We start from the raw sequence: 20,089 nt of genomic DNA on the forward strand, positions 1-20,089 counted from the left end.
GATTGCAGCACAAAGAGAGTGTGCAAACAGGAAACTTGTTCTATGGTGAAGTTTGCAAACAGGAAATTTTCACAGAACAAACATAGCTCAAGTATAACCTAAGAAAGATAATAAAAAATGTTTTTCTGTAATGTCATGATATTTTTACCAAGTATTACTTGTAATTCCTCATGTCAAATTTTATGGAATTTTTTGTGGTACTTGCCCTGCTTTTACTGGAAAGGGACAGAGGAGTGCTTCTCTTTCCTTATTTGAATTGAGTCAGTTCAGCATTCACCAACAGAGAGCTAGGGATGAGGGACAAAACTAAACAATGGAAGGGTGTCAATTGCAATACCTACATTAATATCACAATGGGACCTTAAAGGTTCACAAAAGTGGAAGATTGGAGTAGGAGGCAGATATACTCTAAAATCAGATGTACATATTGAGATCCATCTTCACTGAAGAAAGGATCGTTTTGTGTCCTGTCACATAAATACCTGCAAGGAATTAGCAGTCTTGGAAACAACCCAACCTTCCTTTAAATCTGCTTCACACACCCAGAGTGGAATGTAGTGGTATTCTTTCTTGGCAGTCTTAAGCTACTTCAATGTTTCTGTTGTTTTAGCTTTATTGTAATGCTTCAGTAGCTAATGAAGCACAAGAGGAAGCAAAATCGGTTTCTACAAATACTCAAGCATGAAAATTCTGTTGTTTAACTCTCTGCCTGTACCGCTTTTTAAACTGATGAATGGCACACAGGCTGAAAGCTATTTTAATATATAGAAAATCTGCTTTTCAAAACTTATTAATCAGGGTGGTGCAACTTTTTTTCCTTAGTAACTAATGTATACGTACAGATATTGTATGTGTCTTGGATGTCTGATCCTATATACAATTATCTAAAACTAAGCTAGCATTAGAAAAATCAGAAAGCTTGATGGCTGAATCAGAATTTTGAACCTGTGTTTGCAACATTCAGCCTTGCACTTCCGGCACTGCACTGGATCTTGGGAATAGTGAAATTGTACAGGAGACCTAAAATAATTATTCAACTGGCTACTGAAAATCCATGGGGCTTTTGCCTGGAATACTGAAGCACAGCTCAGTTCATATGATTACAATATATAAAGACAAACTGGACACATAACTCTGAAACTTTGGTGCTTCTAGCATGCTGCAGCATACAACCATGAAGAATGTGTGTAAGGTGATAGAACAAAACAAAGGCAACTTCCTCCTTTCTTTTTCCTAGCCATAAAGAACAGCAATGTGGCTGTTCAGATTTATTTGTTATCTTTCACTAGCCTTAGTTCTTTTGGCACATTCAAGATAGTTCTTTGGACAGTGGACGCCACAGAAGGGATTTAGAAGTTCCTGCTGTGGTTGAATGACAAAAATCAGTGAGGACAGAGAAACCTACAGGCAAAAAGTGTAATGAGGAAAATGTTAATTACAAGGTTTTGGTTTTCAAGTTAGTTCCCTAAAGCAAATCTCTTGGGGGCTAACTACACAGATGCATAAAACAGAGCTGTGATTCTGAAAAGCAGCTTCAGAAGAAAGCAAAGTGGCAGGGAAGGAGGTACACAATCCTCTTCCTACTTGCTGTTTCTTGGCTTCACATGGCACCCCAAGCATTTTCTCCCCTACATGGGGGTCCAGATGCATGAATCCTGCTTAAAATGAAGAAAGAAGATAAACTTGAGCAGTGAGAGGTAATATTTCAAAGGAAGTCTGAGATTCCCTTTAAGGATTGCTTTTCTGATAGCTGTTTCACATTCTGAGTATTATTAGCAAGCATATTCTATATGCTATGTGTACCTTTCAGAGTTTACCATAGCAGATATGGAGTAAGTTATTTTCTCATTATGTGTATTATGAAGGGGATCTGGGCTGTGTTTTCCAAGCTTGCTTGTGGAGTGTAAGGGAGGACGAATTTGTCTTGGGCATTACTGGGAACACTGCTCACAATTTCAGTAGACAGATGAGTACTCAGTTTCCTTGTAAAGTGTGAAGTTATGTAAGTTGTTGAGCTAATGGAAACCAAAAGGAGCACAGTGGCTTGAAGTACAAAGGTGGATGGGATGTAGGGATTAATGTGTGCATGTTATCCTACTGCTAATGCAATGTAATGAGCTGCTTGACACACAAATGTAATCTTTGGTCATATTGATGGAATATGGATGTGACTGCAGGTGAATGAGCAGTTTGGAAGCAGAGGAGCCGGCTAATTTCGCATCTGCTGTCTGTGCTAATATTTCTATTATCTGAATCTGCCTCAAGATTTGCTGTTACTCATTGTATTTGAAATCCAACACATCGCTTCAGCTAAAATTCACTCCTGTCTTCGTGAAATGGTCGTGCAAGAATTTTATTTTAAATGAAACACAATGTGAAAGGCTGATGTAGATTAGATTTAAGACTGCTTCTGTTAGTTCACAATATAATAAACGCAAGAGCAAAGATTGGAGGGAGTTAAGGAGCAATAATTTGTGTTTGTTTCCTGAGTGTCTAATGGTATTTCAGTATGTGCATTTGGTTACTTGTTTCTGAATAATTTGGTCAGAGTGCCTCTTCCTGTGCTATGTTTGTAAGTGAGCTTGTGTACCCTGGAAAGGTTTCCTAATATGGTTCAGCCAACAAAGCTAGCTTATGGTGAGGAGGTGGGACCTTAAGAGCAATGCTAAAAAGAGCATGCATGTTAACTCACATTTATTTTCATCTTGTCCTCGGCTGACACCTCACTAGTTCCTGTTTGTTACTCTGTTGCTAATCACAGAAGACCATTGCATTTAATATTGATTAATTATAGACTACATTTTACAGCCTTCACCTCAGATCATCAACTTGGGTGGTGATTAACAAATGTCTATACCAGGGGTCAGCAAACTTTTTCAGCAAGGGGCTGGTCCACTATCCCTCAGACCTTGTTGGGGGGGGGACTATTTTTGGGGGGGGAGAAAAAAGAATGAATTCCTATGCCCCACAAATAATCCAGAGATGCATTTTAAATAAAAGCACACAATCTACTCATGTAAAAACACCAGGCAGGCCCCACAAATAACCCAGAGATGCATTTTAAATAAAAGGACACATTCTACTTATGTAAAAACATGCTGATTCCTGGACCGTCCACGGGCCGGATTTAGAAAGCGATTGGGCCGAATCTGGCCCCTGGGCCTTAGTTTGCCTACCCATGGCCTATACTAGAGAAGTCATTGTTCCTGATCACAGAAACTAAGAGTATTCTAGGTATAGCGATGAATTATCTTTTCAGATGTCAACTGGGAATGTAGCATGCTGCTACTAGTAAATTAATGTCCTTGAATCCAGGTGTTTCAGTGTAAGCTTCTCAATGTTACTGTATGCTTTTATAATTGGAAACTGTTCTTTTACTTGGCTTTTCTGTATATAATTATGAGGTAGGCTTAAATAAGAAACAATAGGAGGAGACATGTGGGGAGGAAGACTTCTTCACCAGAAATCCTATGGCATAAAAGCCTGAATTCTTCAGGTAGAAATAATAGTCTGAATTTTTTTGGGGGGAGGAAGAGACTATATATGATCAGATGATGCTCTTACACATCCTGTAGTCACATTCTGTAGTGTGTTATTTGTCAGTCTTCTGTAACCACATCTGCTTAAATTAGAAAATGACAGACTTTATTTTAGGGCAAAATCTGTTACTCTTCTTAAATGTCTAGGCCTTTTGTTTTTCTTGGCGCTATAAGATGCTTTAAGATAAAAGTGCTGATGCAGGCTGTGGATAAGAAATGGCCAGGGCTGTTTTCGATGCAAGGCAGTGTTTTAATATGGGCTGCTTTTAAATAGTGTGCTTTTAAGCCTCGGTATTTGCAGTTTTTGAAGTGGCTTCTGAGCATTGAAATGGTTCTGTATTGCACAGGCTACCAGTTTGATAAAAATATAGTCTCAAATTAGGTAAAATAAAGCCACTCCCTCCTTGCAACATGACTTTTGTTTTTGGAGTGTGTTTGTTTAATTAATGTAAAGAATGGGCAATTGGGAATGGAGAAATGGTGTGTGGGAGAGAGAGAGAGAGAGACCCTTTCCTTACCTGTTGTTTTCTGCTTTAAATTACTCAGTCCCCCATCCCCACTTTCTGGAGTAATAGAAACATGTTGAAGAACAAGCATCCATTTGGAAATTTGTGGGAGGATACTTTGAATGGGAGTCTGTTCAACCTTTTCCTTGCCAATAGGTGTAAAACATTTTAATTGCATTCTACCAAATCAGCATTCTGAGGAGCAGGTGATAGCGCACATTTTTTCATGCAGCATTTAGTTTAGTTCTAAGTAGGTTGTGCCTAATGAGACTGTATGTTTCTGCTTTTTCATCAGCAAAAAGAGCTATCAGTATTGTGTGTCTATAATTTATAGGGCCATTACTTATCAAATATGTGTAAAGACATAGTATAGTCATAGTTATTTATCTTCAGGTTCCTGATAATGTTTTTAAAAGGATTATCAGTTGGGATCCACTGAAAATGAGATTGCCTGTATTTCTGCAGTTAATGTTTGTGTAACTCTTCTACAATGTTTGGAATGCGGGTTTCAGAAACATGTTGCTAATAAGGACAGTGCCCTTAAAATCCAGCGTTGCTGCAATTGGCTACGTTGGATATCTCTAAAGTAAGCTCTGTACAAACCTGGGTTGAGGGATGCTTTCTGGGAAAACCTTAATTTTGTAGCAGTAACACGAGGGCAGTAAAAACTGACTCTGTAGACTTCAATCATCATTTTCTTTTAGACATTATCATTGTGTAGGAATAAAAATTTCAAACTTCTAAGAGGCAGAATAAGAATTTCAGGAGACTGGAATTTTTCCAGTTTACCTTTCATGCACTGTTCCATAATTTTGCAGTAGATGCCAGGCAGTGGAGTAGGAGAAGGCTGAATGCAGAATATAGGCTTTGAGCTGTGCTTTCAGTTCAGTTAGAAGCTTGAGATTCCAAACTCTGAAAAATAAATGTATTGCCGATAAATTTCTGCAAACGCATAGGTCAGGGGATTAAAAAGGGGGTAGGGGGGAAAGAAAACAAGAGTATGGGTTCCACTGATCAGAAATTAGACCTTCTCACTCTGTAGCAGTGTTAGTAATTCCCCAAGTGCCAGGCATGTTTTGCAACTGGTGTGGGTCCAGGTGTGACCATATGGACATCTCTGGATGCCAGTTTGGCAACTGACATCTCCATCTGGCTGCCCCCCCCCCCAGCTTTTTGAAGCCAGTATGCAGAAAGCTTATTTGTTGTATTTATATCCCACCTTTTTCTTCAAGGAGTTTGGCCCCTCCCCTCAGTTAATCCCTATAATGATCTTGTGAGGTAGACTAAGAGGCTGTTAATGGCCCAAGCTCACCCAATGAGCTTCATGACTGAGTGGGAATTTGAACCATGATTTCCCAGGTCCTAATCCAACACCCTAACCACTACACCACACTGACGTACTTCTGTTATGGGGCAGCTATATAAATTAAGTAGGTAAATAAATGTGAGGAAAGCAAAATGTCACTTAGAGAAGAATCTGAAATATTTTCCTTGAAACTTGAATTTCTCTTATTCTGAATTGTTTTATTTGATGTTTTAATGTGCTGTAAGCTGCTTTGAGAATTTTTTTTCTTTAAATATAAAGCAGTGTAGAAATGAAAATAATAATGAATTCCACTGCAAAAAAACCCCCCACCTCTGTTGTGTGCCTAGAAATTCTGTTGTGGCAACTGTAACCTAGGTTTAAGGTGCCACTTGGCAATTAACTTATATATCTGAGTTTCTAACACTGCTCTGCAGACTTGTGTAACTTGTTTAGGAATTTCAAATGATACTCTTAGAAGCATTCTGTAAAAGTGTCCCATCCTGTTCTATCCTAGTCCCGAACAAATCCCCAAATTTGCAGGAATTATGTTAATAACCTCTCTCTCACACACCCAAATATCTGTGTAGTTCTCATATTTGGAGTTTCTGGCCATTCAGTGTTTTACATTAAGTGTAGACTTCTAGATTCAGTTGTATCATGTTTAGGCCCAATTTTCTTCTTTGTTTGTGATTTAGGAGGCCTGCCGTCCTTGAAAAGCTGAGTTTGACTGAGGTGTGTAAGCCAGGAGTCTAATTTTTCTGTTCATAAAAACTATATACTGTATGTAACAACAGGATCTTAAACATAACAGTAGTTTCATTTTTGCTTGAATTGGGTTTTTGCATTCACAATTTCCACTTGTTTGTGATAGTTGACTCAGCATTTGAATTTTTATTGGGTTAGTTTTGATCTCTGGCCAACTCTGTTGGTTAATTTGATTTAACTGTTTTGTGTAGCGAACTGTAACAATTCAGCACTATTGAGTTTCATTTCTCCTTCTCAGTGAAATATCTTAAAATTTGAACTTTTGGCAGTTTGTCTTGTGTTGCTGAATCATTTTTTAAAACCACTGCAGAAGAAGGGACAAATAGACTCTTTTGTTTATATTTAAAGGATTAAAATGCTGCATTCAAGCCAGGCCCACAACCTTAGTTGGCATCTGTCTGTCTCAGGAGACAATGGAAGCGGGCGTCATTGGAGGTAAAGTCAAACTGTTGAAGAGTTACAGTGCCTGTTGTGTTGTTGGACCTCAACACTTTTCATCTATCCTCTCTAAAGACCCAGATCGTCCTATGCCAGCTCACTCGTTCCTCCCGTTCCTTCAAGGAGTAGCACTTCTCTCCCTGTCTGTGCGACATAAATTCCCCACCTGGAATCTGCATACTGTCTTATCATCTCTATAATGTCCTCCTTTTGAGCTACTCAAGTTGGTCCCTCCTACTATCCTTTAAAGTCCTGTGCCTCATAGCCACTACCTCCACCAGAGGCATTTCAGAACCAAATTCATTGTCAGTTGAGAGACATCGTTGTGTTTTCCACAGAGAGAGATAGTAATTCCTTCCAAAGGTACTTTCACAATTCCACTGCCAACAAGACCTGATTCTTCCATCATTCTGCTATTTTCTGGTACATCTGTCAGAAAAGGCAGGCAACTCCCTTGATGTTCGTTGAAAAGTGACGGTCCATACAACAGACCAGCTTGCTCTTCAGCTCCTTTCATCCTCTCCTGAGGAGGAAAAGAGTTGAATTCACTACTCTAGCTGGATGGCAGAAACAATGCATTTTGTTGGCTTGTGTTTCTCTTAACCTGCCTCCACCTACTTGACTAGGACAGCAGCACTCTTGCAGCCTTCTCCCTAAATGCCCATCTACATACAAGAGTTTTGCAGACTGGTCACATGGTCAACATCTTCCACATTCCTTTAGCATTACAAAACTGACACTTTGGCTTCAGCTTCAGCTGCCTTTGGAAGGAGGGTGTTGCAGCACCTTCTTCCAGTCACTGTTTGTTCCACTCTTCATGGGTCTGTAGGCTTTTGTACATCCCAATCTGGCCGCATTTGTTTCTGTGAAAGGTTTTTCTGGATCCCATAAAAGCTACCGCCAGAGCCCACCCAGGCTGTCAGCAGCTGTTTATTCCATTGCACCTCATCAATTGTCTCCCGCTCCCCCCAATAGTTTCTCCATCATACTTCTCTACCTTTCCTACCAGAGTCTCAGTGAATTTTAAAGGCAACCTTTCTGTTTAAAGCTGCCTTCCATGCTATACTGGTACCAAATCTCCTTGCTTTCTGGCTTATTATTTAAAAACTGAAGAAGGAAGGGGAGGGGAGGAGCTAAAACGGCAACTTCCTGTTTGAATTATTTATTTTTTGCAAGCTGGCAATGTTGCCTACTGACCGTTGGTTGGTGCCAAACCTAAATCCCAATCTGGCAACAGTTTTTACAGGATCCAGAAATACCTTTCATACATAGTAAGTAGAATGGATTTGCTTTCTCCCTTGAAGAAATATGCAGAATCCTGGTAGTTGCGTGATTTGGGCTAGGCTATCTCCCTGCTTTCTAGAGGGGAAAGGCATGAAACTGTTCTGAAAGGTTGAGTCAATTGCCCTCCATGGTTTTCCATGGGCCCTCAAAATATGAAAAGATAGGAGCCAAAGGTGGATCTGGTGAGCTGATTAGAAGGTAGATAATAATCCCAGGGGCATATGTGAGCTGTGCTACAGAAGACCTCTGATTTCTGTTGCGGTCTCTCTGTGGGTTCAGCTGCTATAGAGTAACCTTTGCTAGCCCTCTCTGCCTTGCATGTTTATGTAGAGGTGTTCTAACATAATCTTGTATTGTTTTGCTGAACTGAAAACTCAAATTGGTGTGACTGAAATTTGTTGATTGTTGTCCCTTTTGATTTGCAAGCTGTCAGTTGCCAGGTTTTCTCTTCCACAGCTACCTGTACAGCCCTATGCTCTTCAGCATCCTGTAGCTAATACATCATGTTTTTAACCTAAGGGCATGATGTCCAGCTGCACCATGATGATGTTTTTGGACAATTCCTTCAAAGCAGTGCCCTTATCATGCCCTTATCATGTCAGGGTTTGCAGAAAGCAGAAATGTCTTGTAAGAAACAGATGAGTGGTGATCATGATCTGCTGGTATTTTATTACAGCTCAGTGGACACTTGAGACTGCCTTGGCCTTATCCACTTAGTGCTTCCTTGACTAGCAATGATCTTTGTGATAGATTCCCCTTTATCCCTTCTTCCTTCCAAAGTGGAAAATCTATATGTCCTTGGGTACAGGGCACAATACTTCCTTGCCAGCTTTGTTGTCTGGCTCAAGTAACAAGGCATTCCATATTCATGTTGCTGTGCTACTTTTTCCTAGACATCAGTTAACTGAGTGGTTTCAAGTTGGCCTTCTCAAAAGCACGAGTATTTTTTTCCTGAGGGTGCTTGGTTTATGTGTACTGTTCTCTTAAAAGTCTGGCCATTGGGTGGATGTGACTGTAAGGAATGAATGCCTCTGTTGTCTTCTAGAACATAAAGGCTACTACTGTCAGTAACAATCTGAAGATTCATGGAGATTGTTGGGTTTATAGCATTAGCCCCTTTCTCTCTGGCCCTTAGTATTCATTTCTGCTTCAATTAATGGTATATTCAGAAAGAAGTTAAACTCTTGCTTAGTTCCCAACCCACTGTTTATTTTAGAATATAATGTTGAAGGCACTTCATTGGATAGTTCATACACTGATACTATCAAAGACAGTGCTATTTCTAGGTCTGGAAGAGACTGGTTCAATTTAAACTATTGGTGCAGATGCACGTGTATGAGGCTAGTGGTGGACTTTCTGGTTTTAGACCTGGTTGCCCAGTGTCTTTAGTTTTGTATGGGCCATTTGCAGAAGAGTAAATTGTTTAAAAGGCATGCCAATAGCAGGTGAATCAAGATTTGGAGAATCCCAAAGAATCTGATACTGGCACTATCAATCAACTTTTATTGTATAACCAAAGGCCTTTACAATGGATGACAGAGAGTTAAATGAAACTTTAATCTAAAATCATGTACATAACCTGTAGCAGTTTACAACATAAAAGGAATTTACAACATTAAGACTTAAGATGGGAGTGCATTCACATAGCTGGAACAGAGCTTCTTGGCTGCCAGTGCAAATTTGACTACCTGGTATGTAATATATAGATGTTTATCTGCTAGGTGTTCAGCTGTCACTTCCTGTATGGATCAACCTGGAAGCCAATTAAGAATTGGTGATACAAATTTTCCTCTGGGCGTTGTATACAGGGGAACAAGTCAGCAGGTAGCGTGTGATGTCTTCTACCTGATAGCATCCATTTGCGATCTGTATGGGGAATTCCCCGGTATCTCCCCTCTAAATATGCCAAGGGCATCTGTTGAAATCTTAGTTCTACAAAGACCCTGCAGAGTTGTGGGAAGGTCAGTCTCACAGTAAAGGGGCCTTGAGTGATTGGTCTTAATTTGGGGGTACTGAGTAGAGTAGCGTGCAGCAAAGATGGATGCTCTGTCTTCGTTGGCATCCTGATCAAAAATCCAATTTCTAAGGTCATGTGGGCTAAGTAATTCTCCATTTGGAGATTATAAGCCCTAAGCTTATCTTGGCACTATTGTGCCCAGCCCCTGTCCTTAGTTGCTCTAACCAGCAGAGCTTAGTCAGAGTATTATCTTCAAAGGCATTTAGCCTGCACCAGTATCTCAGATAGGCTAGATCAATTCTGGCTGCTAGCGAGGGAAGGCCCAACTCTGCTCTGCGGTGGGCTGCCAGTGTCCCGCATGGAAACCCCATGGAAACCCCAAAATCTGTCTCATAAATTTGTTTTGTAGGACCTCTATTCCAGAATTGACATGAATCCCCCATATCTTAGCCCCATAGAGCATTTGTCCAATGATTTTAGAGACAAATATCTTAATAGTTGGATTGATTAACTGTCTGCCCTTTGAATGGAAGAACCTATATAGCTGCCCAGTAGAATGGCCAGTATTAGCTCAATTGCTTCCAGATGGGGTTTCCATGATGACTTCCCATCAATAAGTAATTCTTGATATTTAAATCTGGGTACTTGCTCAAGGGTGTGACTGTCTAGAGTCCACCTGGACTTGGTAGTCCTCTTGCCAAATACAATGACCTTGGTTTTATGGTAGTTAATTTTTAGACACTCTTTTTTTACACAGCTGTCCAAATTTAACCAGCATCCTTCTAAATCCAATTTTATTCTGGGATAACAAAACTAAGTCATTGGCATAGAGCAGAATTGGCACTTTACAATTCCCAAGGGTGGGAGCGAAGAAGGATGGGGATGCCATATCAAGAATGAGATTATTTATATCGTAATTAAATAGGAAGGGTGCATGTATACATCCTTGCTTGACAACTCTGTTAACTGGAATTGTCTGTGAGAAGGGCACATTGAAGGCCTAGTCTCACTTGCATGGGGTTCCCTCAATGTAATTGTTGGATGAACCAGGTAAGTCTTTTATCAATATCTGATGGGCGAGTTTGTTCCACAGCTGTTCCTTATCTATTAAATCAAAGGCTGAGGAGAAGTCAATGAGTGCAGCATAGAAAGTTTTATGTGGGCTTTTGGTGAAATTACAGATTAGGTGATACAAAACAAATACTTGGTCTGTGGTGCACCTGACCTTCTTAAATCCTGCTTGTTCTTCATGGATGATGGCTTGTTTGCTGTTCCATTCCAGAATTTTATTTAGTAGATATCATGAGTATAATTTGGAAGCCACATCTAGGAGACTAATGGGTCTAGATGCTGGCACTATATTTTTTAAGAAAGCTGGTAAGGAAAAAAATAGAATACCAAATATAAATCAAAACAGGAATGCTGGATTGGTAATTGAGGGTTACATTTGCTTTCCAGGGCCCTGATTTTTGTGTATTTGTACTGCTTGACTAAGCTTATAGTAATACGGACTAATTCATTTTTAAGTTCAGCCCCCCCCCCCCCCATAGAATGCAGTGGTACCTCAGGTTAAGAACTTAATTCGTTCTGGAGGTCCGTTCTTAACCTGAAATCATTCTGAACCTGAGGTACCACTTTAGCTAATGGGGCCTCCCGCTGCTGCCGCGCCGCCACCGTGTGATTTCTGTTCTCATTCTGAAGCAAAGTTCTTAACCCGAGGTACTATTTCTGGGTTAGTGGAGTCTGTAACCTGAAGCATCTGTAGCCCGAGGTACCACTGTAATAGCTAGTTTTGTTTAAAGTAAAGGGTTCCACTACTGCAAAAAGTTTGAGAACCTCTGTCTTGGGTCATAGCTCACTTGCTGCTGCTGACATTGATTGATTCCCATCTAACGTAAGTTCAGCTAATTTATCCTGGGTCCAGCCCATTGTAAAATGGCAAAAAGGAATTAACTACATTTTTAATGTGTTTGCTGCAGGTCTACATTAGTAAGAAAGAGGTTGCTTTTCCCAAGCAAGCTGTATTTAGTAATGGGTCCATTTTTAAAAATGCAGCTGTTTAAAGTGCAGGCTTCAGGGGTGGTCTGGTGTTCCAAATTTGGATGCAAAAACACTGCAAACTCAAATCATTGAACTATACTGCACAGCTGCTAGATTTCTGAATTTATATAGGAGCCACAGTCTGATTTGAAAGAGGAAAAATAGCTTTGTTTTTCTTGAGTCATCCCTAGCTTATTTTGAATAGCTGCATGGCATCTAATTGTGCTGGTGAAGCAGATGATAAGCTTCCAGTCTGTACTGAAGGTTTGTATGAGTGGTTTAAAAAAAGGATAGAGAAGGGTATTATAGTTAGTAGTAACAAGAGAGCCTGTGAAGCCAATCTCAAAAATTTATGGGCCCTTAGCATACTTTAAGGGCCCCCAAGGAATGTTGGTAATGAACTGCAAACTGATTGGCCCTGTGTGCCATCAATCAATCCACCAAGTTAAAAAGCTTGTAAAGAGGCTAAATGCACTTGCCACAACTGCAGTAAAGCTCACAGTTTCTGGCATAGTAGATGAAAGGCAAGGTGGTGGGTGGGAGAGAAGAGCTCATTGCGTACACAAAGATGGACATTATTGGGTGGTGGGACAGCAGATACAGTGTTATAAACTGGGATAGAAAAGCTAGGAACCAAATGGCTCCTGGGATCTGGGTTGTGGGCGCCAAAATATTCTGTCTAGTCACCATTTAGTCGGCAACAGATTTTATTTATTATTTTGATGCGCATGAACTAATATGCAATTCACATAAGTGACTCATTGTTAATATGTGTGTTTTTTAAAAAAAATGTTAATACATTTTTAATTTGGTGTTTACAATAAAAATATTGGTACCATATTTCAATTTTCAAAACATTCTAAACTCCTTAACATACTGTCTGTCCTTAACATATACTTCGAGGCTTCAAAGACATAAAAATGTAAAGGGACCCCTCAACATTAGGTCTAGTTGTGGATGACTCTGGGGTTGTGCGCGCATATCACTTTACTGATCGAGGGAGCCAACGTACAGCTTCCGGGTCATGTGGCCAGCATGACTAAGCCACTTCTGGCGAACCAGAGCAGTGCACGGAAACGCCGTTTACCTTCCCGCCGGAGCGGTACCTATTTATCTACTTGCACTTTGACGTGCTTTCGAACTGCTAGGTTGGCAGGAGCAGGGACCAAGCAATGGGAGCTCACCCCGTCGCAGGGATTCGAACCGCTGACCTTCTGATCGGCAAGCCCTAGGCTCTGTGGTTTAGACCACAGCACCATCCGCATCAAAGCACATACATTTCAGCAATTCTTGAGTGTCAGCCAGGTGCAAATAATGGCACCCAGACCTTTTGAGGGGCTCACAAATGGAGAATATTTAGGTGCGAAATGCTCCTGGTGCCATGCTAATTTTGAACCCTGAGCAAATATACTTCTCCCTTTGGAAGACCTTCTTCGCAAAGGACAAGAACTCAAAATTCTTGTTGTTACTCCCTAAAGAGTGGACTAGTTTGGAATATACATTGTCACATGAAAATGGTGGCTTTATTTCTTCATTTTAGCAAATGGGGAAAATCTTGGATGTTTCAAATTCTGCCCAAGTTTGGTAACACTTTCTGCTCTGAACTGTTCTCTTGACCTCTTAAAGAATTTGCAACTGTGGAAAGAGTTGCTTCCTGGCTGGGTCTGGCCAGTCAATCCCATACTTGTTTGCCAAAGGTGGAGCCAACAGAATGAGTCTGCCTTTCTAGAGAAAAGTATTTTTAGATACCACAGTCTTGGTTCTGAGCAGCATTTCTCATTTCTGACAGCTACTTTGCATACTTTCAGACACCATGACGTCATCTGGTCAGCGTGAGTTGAGGAAAGAACTGATTTTTTAAATTTCTAAATAAAAGATGGGGTTTGTGTTTGCTCTAAATGAGTTAAGGCAGGCTCTCAGTATTCTGTATCTGATACAGGCCATATGGCATTTCTAGTGAAACCAACAGATGTTTCTCTCACTGTGTCCTTTTCCTCAGTTGCTGCCTGATCTCTTCTTTTGTTCCCACATGTCCTGTCTGCAGAGGGCCGTCAGCAGTAACGCAGGCAGCAATTGTTGCTGTGTGTCAAGTTATTGGTGTGGATTTTATAATACAAAAATTCATGGACAAAGGAGCTGCTCACCATGTAGAAATAAAGCCTGTCTTTTCAAAGAGTTCAGTAACTGGATCCTGGCTTCTCGGTCATCATCTTTACTGAATATCCTCTCCTTTGTGTTGTGCCTGCTGCTGTTCAGAGCCAATTTAATATAAAGCTGAATTTGCTCAGTGGCTTGCATTTGTGGTGAGTGAGCCTACCCTCTATACAGCTTTTCACTGCTTTTGTTTCTGTTTGTGTGTGTGTGTGTGTGTGTGTGTGAGAGAGAGAGAGAGAGAGAGAGAGAAGAATCTATGTAAGAATAAATTGTATGGGGTTTTTCTGCCAGTCCCACTGACTGACCTGTATGTACTGAAGAGGTGCTGTTGGGTTCCTGTTCTAAGTGTAGAAGAAAAAAGCTTGGCATACAATAGGCTGTTCTGAAGAGGTATTTGCAAATATCCATATATATGGAGCAACTTCTCCCACAACTAACATAGAGGGAATAAATCATAGAGGCTAAGAGAGCCATTGTTCTCAGAAATAGGTTTCTTGAATAGCTGTTATGTTCTTAAGCTGATTATGCACTAACTGAAATTCATACAATATTTAAACTGTTGTGAACAAAGGGAACTCTAGACATTTTTAGATGCTTGCAAATTCACATACCATGTGTTGCATTTGGACGTACCATATCAAATATTTGGTTTTAGTTTGTCATTTTCGCAGGGCAAAACAGTATCGTTCAATGTTGTCATCTGCCCCTATACTGTAATAGTTCCAGGCTGCAATTACCCCCCTGCATAGATTCTCACATGTAGAAAATTAACATTTTTTTTCCAAAAAAGTGTGCTCAAAGCTTCCTAGAAATAAACACAACAGCAAATAGGGTAAAATGGCAATGTGGTGCTGAGCCCCAAAGACTGAGCATATGCTGGAAACTGAGACTTATAACATTTTGGGGAACTTGTATCCTTCTCCAAAACTTTCCCCACCCACAGGTAGTTAAAACAGAGTATTAATGTTTATTTGCTCTTGGATGCCAGTTTACTGAAACATCTATAATTTGCAGCATTATATTATATTTAAATGGTTAGCTTTGTTGTGGACTTCCTTTGTTTTGATGCAACTACCAACTTCATTATTTTATTTATATGCACAGAGTTTCTGCTTCTTGGCTCACACTGCTTTAATATACAGTGTAACTGCTGCATTTGACCAATAAGAAGTAATTATGTAAAAAGCCTAGTAATTATAGTATTGGGCACAATTCTGTGGGTACAAATAAATGAATATAAGGAGTAGTCATACAGGAAGTTCAGAGAATCAACAAAATATCTTCATTTAATAAGTGTATAATACTATGCTATAGATCAGGGGTCCCCTACCCTTTTTGGCCTGGATGGTTCATTTGGAAAACTAAAACTGCTGTGGGCAGCACAAGAGAATAAGAAAAACTGGTGATCCTGAGACCTCCAAAGAACAATAGGCAAACCACGTGCACACACCAAATCAAAAAAGCAGATACCATCAATTCCAAAGCAGGCAATCTCCCACCAGCAAAACATCCCCCCAAAGTCAAAGAACATCATTTTAAAAATTAATAAGTGAAAGGTGGGTACTCTTGGCAGGTACCATTGGCAGGTGCTATGGAGGGTGTCTGAGGGTGCCATGGTCCCCGCATCTGCATCATTAAGAACCCCAGCTACAGATTGTGCACATAAATTAACAGAATGATACAGTCAGATGCACAGTTTGCATCTATTGGTATCTCAAGGACCATGTAGTTGGTTTGAATCAAGGGGCGTACATGCTCATAGTCCGGACTTCAGTTTCACTTCAGATGACTTGATGAGAGGGAAATCAATGGGGAGGAATTCAGTGCCATGCTCCTCTGATTAGTTTATTTCAATGATTAAAACTGAGTATCCATGGCAAACACAAAGTTACTCTTTAAAATGTATACTTGTTGGTGCACTGGTTCTCAGATTGTCACTTCTTTATTCCTCTTCCTTGTTCCAGGGTCCCCTTTCCTTCCCAAGAAAAGTAATTTGTAAACTCAGGATTTTTTTCTTAGACACAGAAAAATGATATTTTGGCCCTAATTCCCCTTACTCAGCAAATTAGTGGAAGTCAACACAAGGGCTTCCATTAGTGCCCCTGCCCCATGCCACCACCAAATCCACTCTGGATAGCCAGGAAAACCCCCAGAACAATGCACAGAGGGAGGATAAGGAAGCTTATTCTCTCTGGCAAGCAGGGACAAAATAAAGGACAAAAGCTACAATTATAATAGCTCCCCCAGAAAAGGTGTCAATTAAACACACTGTCATATATTTGATTGTTTTCCTGATGCTTGGTATGTATGAAAATAGGGTATTTCTTAGCTTGCATCCTTTTGCTTGGACTGTTTTATTGGGGCCAGGAGGTTTCCTGATATTTTATAGAGAAGAACATTTGGGTGTTTGAGTTAGTGGTGCATACTTCTCTGTGTGTGTGTGTTTGTGTGTGTTTGTGCTCTTTCCCATTCCTGTTAATAGCTAAACTCAGGTTTGTTTCAAGCTAGTTTTCTGCTGTGGTTTATAAGTATCTATGTGTTCATTCAGAAATCTTCCACCCACTGACATGGCAATTACATTTCCCACAGAATGTTGTCTGCAGGGGTTTCCTTTATAAAATCTGTATAATGTGATCCTTTTAAGCAGATGAAGGGCGGGGAATCCAGCATAAAATTGTTGAGTTTTCCTTTCAAATGTAGATTAGAGGTCTTGTTAAAGATGGGCTTTTACCTTTTGAACTTGGTCTCCTGCTGCTCTCCTCTTCCTCCCCTTTTATGGCCTGTGCCCCTCTTGGCTTTAGAGTGACAAAAAACCCTTGGTGCACACATGTTTGGCCAGAGCTTCATGTCTATTGAAACTGATTTGAAGCCTTACTAAAAAAAGGGTGCTTCCTGGTAGCTGCTTAGATTTTGGGAAGCAGTCCGCTTTTGTAGATAAATTGTTGACAAATTCAAAATGCATTCTGTTGGAGAATTAGTGCAAGCAAAGAAGTTATGCAGTAGTGAGAGTGAGCAGTAATTATGTAGAATCCAGTTGCTGAGCACTTTACAAGCTTCTGACACCTTGGGTTGAGAGAGGTGAAGAATGAAAGAGAAAAAACAGGAGTATCAGCCCTTTAGGTCAAAGGCAATTAAATACAGGCAATTAAATACAGCCTATCTTGTGACTTGTTGATCAAAGGTAGGCTTCCACCCTAGCTTTTGAAATCAGCCCAGGTAGAATTTGCCTTCAAGCTGCTGCTGAGATTTATGCAGCTGGTGGCTGAATGTTTGACACTTGAGATTGTTCCCGGCAGCTTTTTCAAACCTAGACCTGCTTTGACTCTGTTCAGCAGAATTTTATTGCCTGTAGGTAGGAAGCGTGTGAGCCTTAAATTTAATTTGAATAGACCCTTTTCTTTCCCTCTCCCCCCTAAAAATACAGCCTAGGCAAACATTATCCAGCTAAGTAAAGGTGCTTTTGTAAACAATTTATCTCTGTATAATTCTGATGAGTGTGCATCTACCAGGGTTATTTACTCTCAAGAAACTGAGATACATTATTGAGTAAGAAGGAAAATTTGAGTAACAATAGCTGCTTAAGGAGACATGCTCACATGAATTTGAGAGTAGAAAGCTTCAGTATTTTCAAACAAAGGAATGTGTTGATCTCTTGCTACTTCAAAAGGCAATGATGGAATGATGAGTGGTCTGTGGATTAATTCACAAAGGCAGCAGCTTCAAAGTAAGTTTTCCTGGCTGCATATTAAGAGAGAACAACAATAAAAGCTTCGAATAGTGCCTGTCTTATGTGTATTGGTTTGATAGGAGATAAATATTAAAATACTTAGAACCTGAAACTCCTGGGACTAGGAAACATCTCCCCATAAACAACCCACCCTAGCTGCTTGGCTTTTGTTGCTTAGTGACCGTTAGAGGTTCAGGGTAAGGGTTGGGAATTGTCCGCAGGAGGTGTAGACCTAGACATAGCATTAAAGTGTCATGTGCCTAGTGCTTCATAGGACTAGGAAATAGATGTGCTTCTGTTCCATTGTTATAGTGTTTTGGGTGTGTAAAGGCTTTCACCTTCCTTAAGCTATTCATCCTTGCAGCAGCTAATAGTCACACTTGGTTGATGAATGCTGGCTGAGTTGAGATGTTTAAGCAGACCCTTTTACATTGGTTCTCTTTCATTTTCTCATTTCCCCTGTAACTTCTTCCAGTGGTTTTGAGGTGCTGTCCTCTGTAGGAACTCTGTACCGGAGGATTTTTTTTAAAAAAAAAAACCTGTGAGAGGAGAGATATAGCTACAGTGGTACCTCGGTTTACGAACATAATCCGTTCCGGAAGTCCGTTCTTAAACTGAAACTGTTCTTAAACCGAAGCGTGCTTTCCCTAATGAGGCCTCCCGCTGCCGATGCCCTTCCACCATTCAGCTTCCGTTCTTAGACCAATGTAAAGTTTGCAAACCGGGACACTACTTCCAGTTTTGTGGAGTTCGTAAACCGAATAGTTCATAAACAGGGCTGTTCTTAAACCGAGGTACCACTGTATTTCAAAGGCATTTCTTAAATTATCCGCATAATTTAAAGAGTTAACAATTAAAACTATAAGTTCTGAAACAACTGTGTTCTCAAAAGGCTTTGAACTTAACTTAAAACCACAATAAAATAATAAAATAAAATAAAACTCAAAAAAGCAGATAGAATTTTTGCAGACTAGACTTTAAACCAGTCTTTCTCCTATTGGTTTACAAAGAGATTTTTAAAGAAGACTTTCCCCCTTGAGATTACCGGGTTTTTTTTATCCTGTTTGGGATGAGTTCTTTTTAAATTAATCCTAAGTTTGGTATTAATTTTATTAAAATATTTATTGAATGCCCTCCTGGACAAATAAGGGTTGCCAACCTTTTTAGCCTCAGGGAGTCATTTGCATTTTTGATCAAGTACCATGGACACCAACCTCTCTGGTCTCTTCCCTCCTCCACCAAGACAGAAAAAGAGAGTGTGTGCACACAAACACAAACTTTGCTTTTCCAAGGGATCTAGGTAAAAGTCAGATACAATACAATAAATATGAGCCTGGAAATGTGTGTCATTCTTCCAAATTCAGTTAACATAAGAGTTTGAGTGCTGTGTGAAGCCTTTTCTGACATGTAAATGAATACTATAGTCTTTGGAATTATTGTTTGCGTACAGTGACTAAACTGTAAATACAGTGGTACCTCAGGTTAAGTACTTAATTCATTCTTGAGGTCTGTTCTTAACCTGAAACTGTTCTTAACCTGAAGCACCACTTTAGCTAATGGGGCCACCTGCTCCCGCTGCGCCGCCAGAGCACGATTTCTCTTCTCATCCTGAAGCAAAGTTCTTAACCTGAAGCACTATTTCTGGGTTAGCGGAGTCTGTAACCTCAAGCGTATGTAACCTGAAGCGTATGTAACCCGAGGTACCACTGTATCTGTGTACAGAATTCTCACAAATGCCTAAGGTCTGGGAGGTTCTTCTTGACTGGAATCTTGGAGTTTGGCTTGTGTGAGCTGCTGAGATGAATAAATGAGAAGTCAGTTGGAAAAGGAGCCCTTTTGGGAGGGATCTTCAAAAGGTGGAGGCGTGCTATATTTTTTATTACAGTTATTTATACTGCTCCCCCCCTTTCAGGATATATATTCTGCCAATATGACTCACAAGTAACTTTTCAGTTACATATTTCACCCCGTGAACTTGGGGTGGGGTTGAGAATCAAGTACTTCAGCTCCAGCCGATAACTTGGTTTAATTGGCAAATAGTGTTGATTTGAAGGCCATGAGATCACTGGTACTGAATAGCAAAGGTGTGTGTTCTTCCTCCTCCCACTCTGATGAATAAATAGCATAGGTTTAGTTGTTCCTATATGCAAGTGCATGTTCATTGAAGGGTTTCATAGAATCAGAGAATTGTAGGAAGGGACCCCGAGAGTCATCTTGTCCAACCCCCTGCAGTGCAGATACGGTATTTTGAAATCCAGTTCCAGGAAGTTTTTGTACTGATTTGGGATTGAATGTTTGAGAGTTATAACAGCTGTAAACTGCGTTTGAATACATTATTAACCCCCTGAAGCTACTTGCCAGAGGACAGGTTTT

At 40.2% G+C, this 20,089-nt stretch overlaps 1 protein-coding gene across 3 annotated transcripts in view; it reads left to right on the forward strand.

The window, feature by feature from the left end:
• Positions 1 to 20,089, forward strand: part of SUSD6 (sushi domain containing 6) — a 58,640-nt gene that overhangs the window by 6,989 nt on the left and 31,562 nt on the right. The window contains exon 1 of one of the 3 annotated variants that reach the window (XM_083399039.1): positions 13,885 to 14,138. The exons of the other annotated variants lie outside the window; for them this stretch is intronic. The gene's annotated coding sequence lies outside the window, so the exon portion shown is untranslated. Of the gene's footprint in view, positions 1 to 13,884; positions 14,139 to 20,089 lie in introns of those variants that run through there. 3 annotated transcript variants of the gene reach the window in all.

The sequence above is a fragment of the Podarcis tiliguerta genome, assembly GCF_965153285.1.
Source record: "Podarcis tiliguerta genome assembly, chromosome: 1".
NCBI lineage: Eukaryota > Metazoa > Chordata > Lepidosauria > Squamata > Lacertidae > Podarcis > Podarcis tiliguerta.